Source organism: Monodelphis domestica, chromosome 7, assembly GCF_027887165.1.
Source record: "Monodelphis domestica isolate mMonDom1 chromosome 7, mMonDom1.pri, whole genome shotgun sequence".
Taxonomy (NCBI): Eukaryota; Metazoa; Chordata; class Mammalia; order Didelphimorphia; family Didelphidae; genus Monodelphis; species Monodelphis domestica.
In genome coordinates, this window is record NC_077233.1 from 58,177,196 (window position 1) to 58,186,007 (window position 8,812).

Genomic DNA, 8,812 nt, shown 5'->3' on the forward strand with positions numbered 1-8,812 from the left:
TTTGACCTCAGAATCTTCCTAGCTATATAACTCTGGGCAAATCACTTAACCCCAATTGCCTAGCCCTTACCACTCTTCTGTCTTGGAGTCAATACTTATTGATTCCAAGACAGAAGGTAAGGGAAAAACAGAAAAGAAAGGAAGAGAAAAGGGAAGAGAAGAGAAAAGAAAAGAAAAAAGGGAAGTCATTATTACTGGTCAGGATCATAGAACAGTAAATGTGACTACAAAGGTAAAGTGAGGAAGAGATAGTAAAAGACCTTGAATTCTACACTGAGGGATTTGGAGTTTTTCCTCTAGGAATCTGGTCATGAATAGAAATGAATGAATGAATGAATGAATGAGTAATTGCAAAACACTTACTAGTTGTCAAGCACTGGAGAATGGCTGGTCTTTATATATAAACAAATTCTTTATTTAAGGCAAGAGTTCTTAGCCAGATAGATTTCACGGGATGGGTGAATTTAGATGGGAAAAAAAAATCACATCTTTATTTTCATTGACCTCTAACCAAAATCAATCATCTTCTTCAATTATTTAAAAACACTATTCTGAGAAAGGGTCCATAGGCGTTACTAGACTGCAGAAGAGTTCCTTGGCATGAACAAAAAAGTTAAGAACTCCCCTGATTTAAAGACCAAGTAAGACTAGGAACAGGAGACAGCTAGGTAGCTCAATGGAGTGGGAGCTAGACCAAGAGATGGGAGGTCGTGGGTTTAAATCTCACCTAGTTATATGACCCTGGTGAGTCACTTAACCATAATTGCCTAGTACTTACTGCTTTTCTGCCTTGGAACTGGTGCTTAGTATCAATTTTAAGACAGAAGGGAAGGGAAAGGAAGGAAAGGAAGAAAAGAAGGAAGGAAGGAAGGAAGGAAGGAAGGAAGGAAGGAAGGAAGGAAGGAAGGAAGGAAGGAAGGAAGGAAGGAAGGAAGGAAGGAAGGAAGGGAGGAAGGGAGGGAGGGAGGGAGGGAGGGAGGGAGGAAGGAAGGAAGGAAGAAAGGGAGGAAGGAAGGAAAGAAGGGAGGGAGGGAGGGAGGGAGGAAGGGAGGGAGGGAGGGAGGGAGGGAGGGAGGGAGGGAGGGAGGAAGGGAGGGAGGGAGGAAGGGAGGGAGGGAGGGAGGAAGGGAGGGAGGGAGGGAGGGAGGGAGGAAGGGAGGAAGGGAGGGAGGGAGGAGGGAAGGAAGGGAGGGAGGGAGGAAGAGAGGGAGGGAGGGAGAAAGGAAGAGAAGGAAGGAAGGGAGGAAGGAAGGAAAGAAAGGAGGGAGGGAGGGAGGGAGGAAGGGAGGGAGGGAGGAAGGGAGGAAGGGAGGGAGGGAGGAAGGGAGGGAGGGAGGAAGGGAGGGAGGGAGGGAGGAAGGGAGGGAGGGAGGAGGGAAGGAAGGGAGGGAGGTAGGAAGGGAGGGAGGGAGGGAGGAAGGAAGAGAAGGAGGAAGGGTTAGAGAGGGAGGGAGAGAAAAATAGGAACAGACAGCTTGATAAAGGTTTGAAATCAGAAAGACCTTAGTTTGAATCCTACCTCAGGCATTACTAGTTGTATGACCCAGGAAAATCACTTACCCTCTCTCATACTTAGTTTCCCCAACTGCAAACCTGTTAAAGAAAATCCCCGAATTCATAGGGTCATTGTGAAGGCCAGATTGAGACAGTCTGTGAAATGCTTTATAACTTTGCCAACTTTAAAGCCCTTCATAACTGTTATTTTTTGTATGTGATGCTATATATGTCATTATCAGCAAAACTTCAGTGTAGAACTTTGAAATTACAAAATACATAGCCGGTGCCTGCTAATTGTTTAATGAATGAATTCAGCTAAAGGACTAAGATTTCCTGGGATGTATTTGGCTATATTCATTCAACAGACCTTTTCCCCTCCAGTAATATTTTAATGTATTTTTCCTAATTACATTTAGAAACAATTTTTTCTTTTTTTTATATATTTTGGAATCTAAATTTGCTCCCTACTTTGGACTTAACCCTTCCTTTTGGTCTCATTAACAACTCTAAGACAGAAGGGTAAGGGCCAGGTAAAGGGCTTAAGTGACTTGCTCAAGATCACATAGCTAGGAAGGTCTGAGGTCAAATTTGAACCCAGGTCCTCTTGATTCTGAGTCCACACTTGTATCCACTGAGCCACCTAGCTGCCCTTCCAAAGGCTTTTAAAGTGATTTTGGTCAAACTGACTTATGTAGCCATAGCCTTGGAGGGCTCCTTAGCAATGGTGTGTTTCCTTTAATGGTCACTCTATCATTACCCCATCATTTCTATTCTTCCTGGTTCGTGGAGTTCAAGGATTCACTACCTCAGGTTTACATTTCAGAATCGTTGATCCAGAGTTGGGAAAGACCCCTCATTTTACAATGGAGAAAAACTGAAGACCCAGAAGGTTGTAATTTGTTCAAGGTTGTGCTGGTAGTAAGCACCAGGGATGGAATTTGAATTCAGATCCTTTGACTCCAGAACCAGAACTCTTTCTATTGTGTCCTACTTAGTCTTTCCAAGTTTCCCGTGACACATCAGAGCTGGCAAAGTTACCCAGAAGCCCCATTGATCTCTTTCCTCTGCAGCACTGGCAAGTTGGAGCAACTGCCTTTTTGTCTTTATTTACTCCCTTTCCTGGCAGCAGGTAGGCTGGGGCTGGATCATAAAGAGCCCAAAGTTTCTGAATCAGCAAAACAGGGCATGGCGCAGGGATCCCAGCATTATGAAAGTTCTTTTGTGTGAACCAGAAAAGAAAGGGACACCTGGAGAGGCTTCCTGCCAAATAACTCTTGATTTGGGTAGAAACAGTTCATTATATAATCCTGGTGTCAGAGGCTCCCTCCTGGCATGAAAGGCCTGGGAACCCTTTAGGGGACTTCTCACTTTTCTGGCTAGCTGCCCTTGTCTAAGCCATGTGGGAACTTTAGCCCACCCACCTCCTTTCAGGCACATGGGGTTATAAGCCACAAAACATGAACAATTAAAAGGAAATTAGTAGGACTCCTAACATTAAGCTCAGAGAAAAAAAGTTCTACCAACTAGGGAAGAAAAGTTGTCTCAGAAGAATGGATAATCTCAATTGTTCCCAGCACTCCCTGCCATTAGCAAGAGGGATTGTTGGTCCTCACTGATGTGCTTGAACAAGGAAGTCCTTCTGAAGATACTTGTTTTCACCATAGTTCTCATGTCATTGGCCAGCCATCTTTCCTTAGTTCTCTTCAGCCCCAAGGGAAGGGAGGTTCCCTTTTAGAGGCCCCTTTTATAGTTCTGTGTGGTAAAGCTTACAGCCCTCCATCATCCCCAGTGGATAGTACAAGATACTTCTTTGTGGAGCCCATCCTTCCCTATCTCAACACTTGAAGTTCTCCTCTGCTCACTGCAGATGGCAATAATTCCTTTATTCAGGGGACCAGCTTTCTCTCATTGCCCACTGCATAAAACGATCCCAGACTCAGCCTTGGCAGAGTGTGTTCACAGTTCAAATGCACTTTCAGAACAGAGGACTTCCATCACTCTTTTGTTCTAATTGTTTTATTCTTAACTCCCTCCTAGAACTCCATCCCTGCTTCTCAATCACTGTCTCTCTCTTTCTGTCTCTGTCTCTCATACACACAGAGAGTCATAATCTGTCTCTCTCCATCTCTTTCTCTTTGTTGCCATCTCCCTGTGTTTCTGTCTCTTTTCTCTCTCCTCTGTTTCTTTTCTCTATGTCTTACACGCCCACATCTGTCTCTCTCATCCCTTATCTCTTCTCTTTCCATCTCTTCCCCTTCATTGCCATCTCTGTCTGTCTTTTTCTGTTTGTCTCCCTGTCTTTCTCTCTCACATATACACATGTCTCTTATCTTTCCCGTTGTCTTGCTCTCTTCATTGTCATCTACGTTTCTCTCTCTCTCTCTCTCTCTCTCTCTCTCTCTCTCTCTCTCTCTCTCTCTCCTATCTCTCAAGGGCTAAAGGAAGTTTTCCCTTGAATGTTATAAACAAGCCTTTCTTCAGTTTCACATTGGCTCATAATGATTCCAGAACATGTACTCTCTGTCTCCAAGACCCAAGGAGTATGCCTTCTTCCTTCAGCAGCCTCCTCCTCCTGGGTCAAGAGAAATCCAGGTGGAGGAGTAGCCCAGTCAAGGGAGACAGCATGACGTAGGCTGTATTTGGGGATAGAGTAGCTGGATTCAAACCCTGACTCTAGTACTTACTTTTCACTTACAAATATCTTAAGTTCTCTAGGGGTCAATAGATAGAAGGCTGGACCAGGAGTCAGGAAGACTTGAATTCAAATCCAGCTTCAGACACTATGTAACTCTGGGCAACTCACTTAACCTCTGCCTGCTTCAGTCATAAAACAGGGATAATAATAGCACCTACCTGCCAGGGTTGTGATGAGGATGAAAAGAGATATTTGTCAAACTCTTAGCATAGTGTGCTAGGAGTATAGTAGGAACCTAATAAACAATTGAATGTTTCTTTCTTTCCTCCCTTCCTTCCTTCCTTCCTTCTCTCTTTTCCTTCTTTCTTTCCTTGCTTCCTTCTTTCCCTCTTTCCTTTCCTTCCTTCCTTCCCTCTTTCCTTTCCTTCCTTTCTTCTTTCTTCCTTCCCTCCATATGAATCTCAATTGCTCTTTTTTAAAAACAAAGGACTCTGTGAACCCATTTGGAGTTTTCTTGGCAAAGATACTGGGATGGTTTACCATTACCTTCTCCAGCTCATTTTAGAGATAAGGAAAGGCTAGATTTGAACTCAGATCTTCCTGACTCTAGGCCTGGTTCTCTATCTACTGATTCACCTAACTTCCCTCTATCTTATTCTGCCTCCTACTATCTAATTTCCCCTGGGAGGGCTAAGTGAAGTCATTTAAATGACCCATTTTTGTTTTCTCAAAACTTGTAAGGGGAGGAGAGAGGAGAGGGCATGCATATCTTAGCACTCACTATCTGGAATAAGAGGGAAATGATGGAGAAAATCACTGAATCCAGGGTTTAAAGACCTAGAATCTTGGCCCAGCTCTCACCATCTCACTAAGGGATTCTGAAGCAAGTCCTTTGGCCTCTTTGGAACTGTTTCCCAACCAGTCAAATGAGAATAGTATTGATATAATAATAATAATAATAGCAAAGCTTTATGCAGCACTTTAAAGGCTTCAAAGCATGATATATTATACATACATATATGCATACATACATACATACACATACATTTAGATGTGGGTATATCTATCTTTGCCAAGAAAACCCCAACTGGAGTTACAAAGAAACAGGATATACGTCTATAGATTTAACATATATATTTATGTATCTATAAATAGATAAAAATTTCATTTAAATCTGAGGAAAGCTCTATGAAGTAGGGAATATTATTATCCCCATTTTATAAATAAAGAAACTGAGGTTGAGAAAGGTTAAATGATTAGCCCAGGACCACACAGTTAGCACTTGAAGTAAGATTCAGACACAAGTCTTCTTACTCTCAATCCAATCTTCCAGCCACTGTGAAACTCCCTCCAAGTACCACCCAGGGTGGGCGTGAGAATTGATTAAGATCATGGATAGACACCTAGACACGTGGAGTCTATTATCATCACTGTTAGGCTTCAAAATGGCCAGGGAGACTGGCTTACCAGGTAGGAAGGGGGAGAAGCGAGCAGCGCAGTTTCCTTTGCAGGAAGCTCCTGCCATCTGTGGATTGATTTGTTCTAGTAACTTTTTATGGCACCCATATATTTTGGTGTCATAAAATATAGTTTCTGGCTGTTTAATTTCCCTCATGTGTAGTGGATTATCTTTTTAAAAAGCATTGCCAGAGACACAAGCTGTTGTCTCCCACAGCAAAATATTGTCCCTTAGAATCTCCAGTGGGAGAAACGCTTCTGTCTGCTGGCTGGGGTCCACCATGCACACACCTGCCATCTGTCTATTCCCCCCATGCTCCGATTCTGACATTGGGTGGGGAGATATAAGGAGGAGGGAGCTCTTGTTTGGAGTGTCTACTTTTCTCAACTCGGGGGCTGACTTTGAAAAAACCAAAAGCACCCACTGTCTGCCAATGGATATTCCAGAAAGAATCATAGATTTAGATCTAGGCTGGACCTGAGAGGCCATCTAGTCCAGATCCCTCATTTTGCAGATAAGAAAACTGAGGGAGAGGGAGGCAACAAGGATTAGCCAGGGGTCACATGGCTAATAAGTATATGAGGTGGCATGCGAACTTAGGATTTTATGATTCCTAAAGCCAGTGCCATATTCTTGATGCCATGATGCCTCTCAAAGTGGCTCATCCCCTACTCTGAAGACTGAAGCTTCCTTTTCTAATCAACTATTGCTCATTTTCTTCAAACCTTGAAAGGCCTTTAAATAGGGCCTGGCATAACCTTCAAAGGAGTTTTCTCTGCCACAGAAAGAGTGTCTCCCCTCCTCCCTCAATGAAGGGAAAGGGAGAACAGAGTAGAAAGGTTTCCTAATTATAAATCTTACTTCCTAATTTAAGTGCATTTGTATTCGTGCCAAATATTTCCTTAAGAGAAGTCGACAGCTGTAATTTCTATCCTGCATGCTCCTTCCATTTATCATGTTAAAAGGGCATTTTAACATGTTTCCCTACCAGACTTGGGTGTTGGCTGATTTGAGTTTCATTCCATAGAGATGGGTAAAAGGGGGGGGTACAGGGACAGGATCCCTATAAACAGGGATCTGGGGCTTCTTCCATTCGCCTGGGATTTGCAGTAGGGGGAGGAGGTAATTGTGGAAATATATTTTCATAGCTTGAAGGATTAGTGCTTTAAAACTGCCTGTAGAAGGATGAATAAACTTCCTTTTTTTCCACTCTGCCTCTAGACCATCCTTCACATCACATGGAGCCATCCACCAGGAAACTGGGACTTGCCCACCCAGGAGGGCCTCTTGCCCTGTCCCACCTCAAGTCTTCCCTTTCTCTCTGCCAGGTAGAGTGGCCCTCCAGATCTGGACCTCCAGAGAGCAAGCCCCACCTTTATCTCTAGAGTCTTTAAGGCTGAGCTGTCCAGATTAATTGATAAAGTAGTAAAAACTCACCTAACCTACTAGGTTCACTTAGGCTCAGATGATGCTTCACATTCCAACCATCTATCCAACAAGGTTCTGAGACCTGCTTATCCCAGACATCTCTTTTTCTTCCCTGCCCTGCCCCCTACCCCCAAGAGGCTGCTAGATGAGGTGCTGGAGTAGACAGAATGCTGGTCTGGAGTTAGAAAGAGTGAATTCAAATCTAATCTCAAATAGCTGTATGGCCCTGGGCAAACCTCTGCCTGCCTCAGTTTCCTCACCTGTAAAATGGGGGTACTCATGGGACTTATCTCCCAAAGGGTTGTTGTGAGGATCAAATGAGATAATATTGTAAATGCTCTATAAATCCAGGCTCCTTTCCTTTCTTCAAACATTGGATCTTTCTTGTTCTTATTCTAGAACAATGAGGTAGTCAATCATTTTTTAGTCATATCTAACTTCATGACTATCTGGGCTTTTCTTGGCAAGGATACTAGAGTAGTTTGTCATTTCATTTTCCCAATCATTTTACAATTGAGGAAACTGAGGCAAACAGAATTAAGTGGCTTGCCCAGGGGCACAGAGCTAGTGTCTGAGTCCAGATGATTGAAATCAGGAAGACTCATCTTTCTACCTCCAGGCCTTGACACTGCACCATCTATCTGACCCCAAGAACAATTATCTCATCAATACTACCATCATTATCAGACAATAGATAACCCTTTAGCTTCACCTACTTTACTATTCCTGGGACTTCCCAGATGAAACCTCCTTGCCTGCCTTCCACTCCATTATCTGCATAGCCTCCCCAGTTAGAATGTAAGCTACTTGAGGGAAAGGGCTATCTGACTTTTGTAGTTGTGCCCCTAGCCCAGGTCCTGGATCACAGTGGGTACATAAGAAATTCCCATTCATTGATTTATTCATCCTTATTGTTATAAAGGAAACTACACCTAAACAATCCTACTTTTCTTATTTCAGGCCCTTTGTGGGCTTTTTGTTTTTTAAATGGAGGTGGGGATTGGGAGCAACACCCCAGAACCAAGGCAATTCAGTTTGCCAAACTCCAAGCCTACCAGGCATAATATTTTGGTGACAAAAGAGTTAAAATCCCATAGTCCAGCAAGGAGTTTACAATAGCAGACTGTACAGATAGATCAAATTATTTCAACAAATTCTCCTTTGTTAAATGGCTATTTTGTGCAAAGTACCATGCCACAATTTAAATAAGACACATTCCCTGTTTTCTGGGGGTTTCTGGTCTAGAAGTTGAGTTGAACTATAGTATAAGTTAGAATAGAATAAATTTGGGGAAGTATGGAGGGTATCAGATCTCCTCCCTGTCCTTCTCCCTTCCTTGGTAATGACCTTTCCCCCAACACTTCACATCACTTCTGTAACTAATGTACTAATCAGGTATTTCAGCTCTACTAATTACCTATGTAGTTCCATCCCTAGGTAGGCTGCAAACTATGAGGGCAGGGTCTTTGTCCTCTCTGAATAGTTTCTCTTCCTCAGCACCTAGGACAGGGCTCTTGGAACTCTAGACCTCCATCATTTTTTTTTTTGGTCATGAGTTGATCTTTGCAGGAGGAATATTGTGAGGGGCAGAATTGACACTTTACAATAAATGATACTTTTGGAGTCAGAACACTGGGTTTCAATCTTTTTTCTGCCATTCACCTCCCAGGTGACCTTGAGCAAGCCACCAAACCCCTCGGAACCTGTTTCCTCATCTGGGAAATGAGAGTGTTGTACTAGATGTGTCTGAAGGCCCTGTTGAGCTTACAAGGTTTAGATGAAAAGTTGTGACT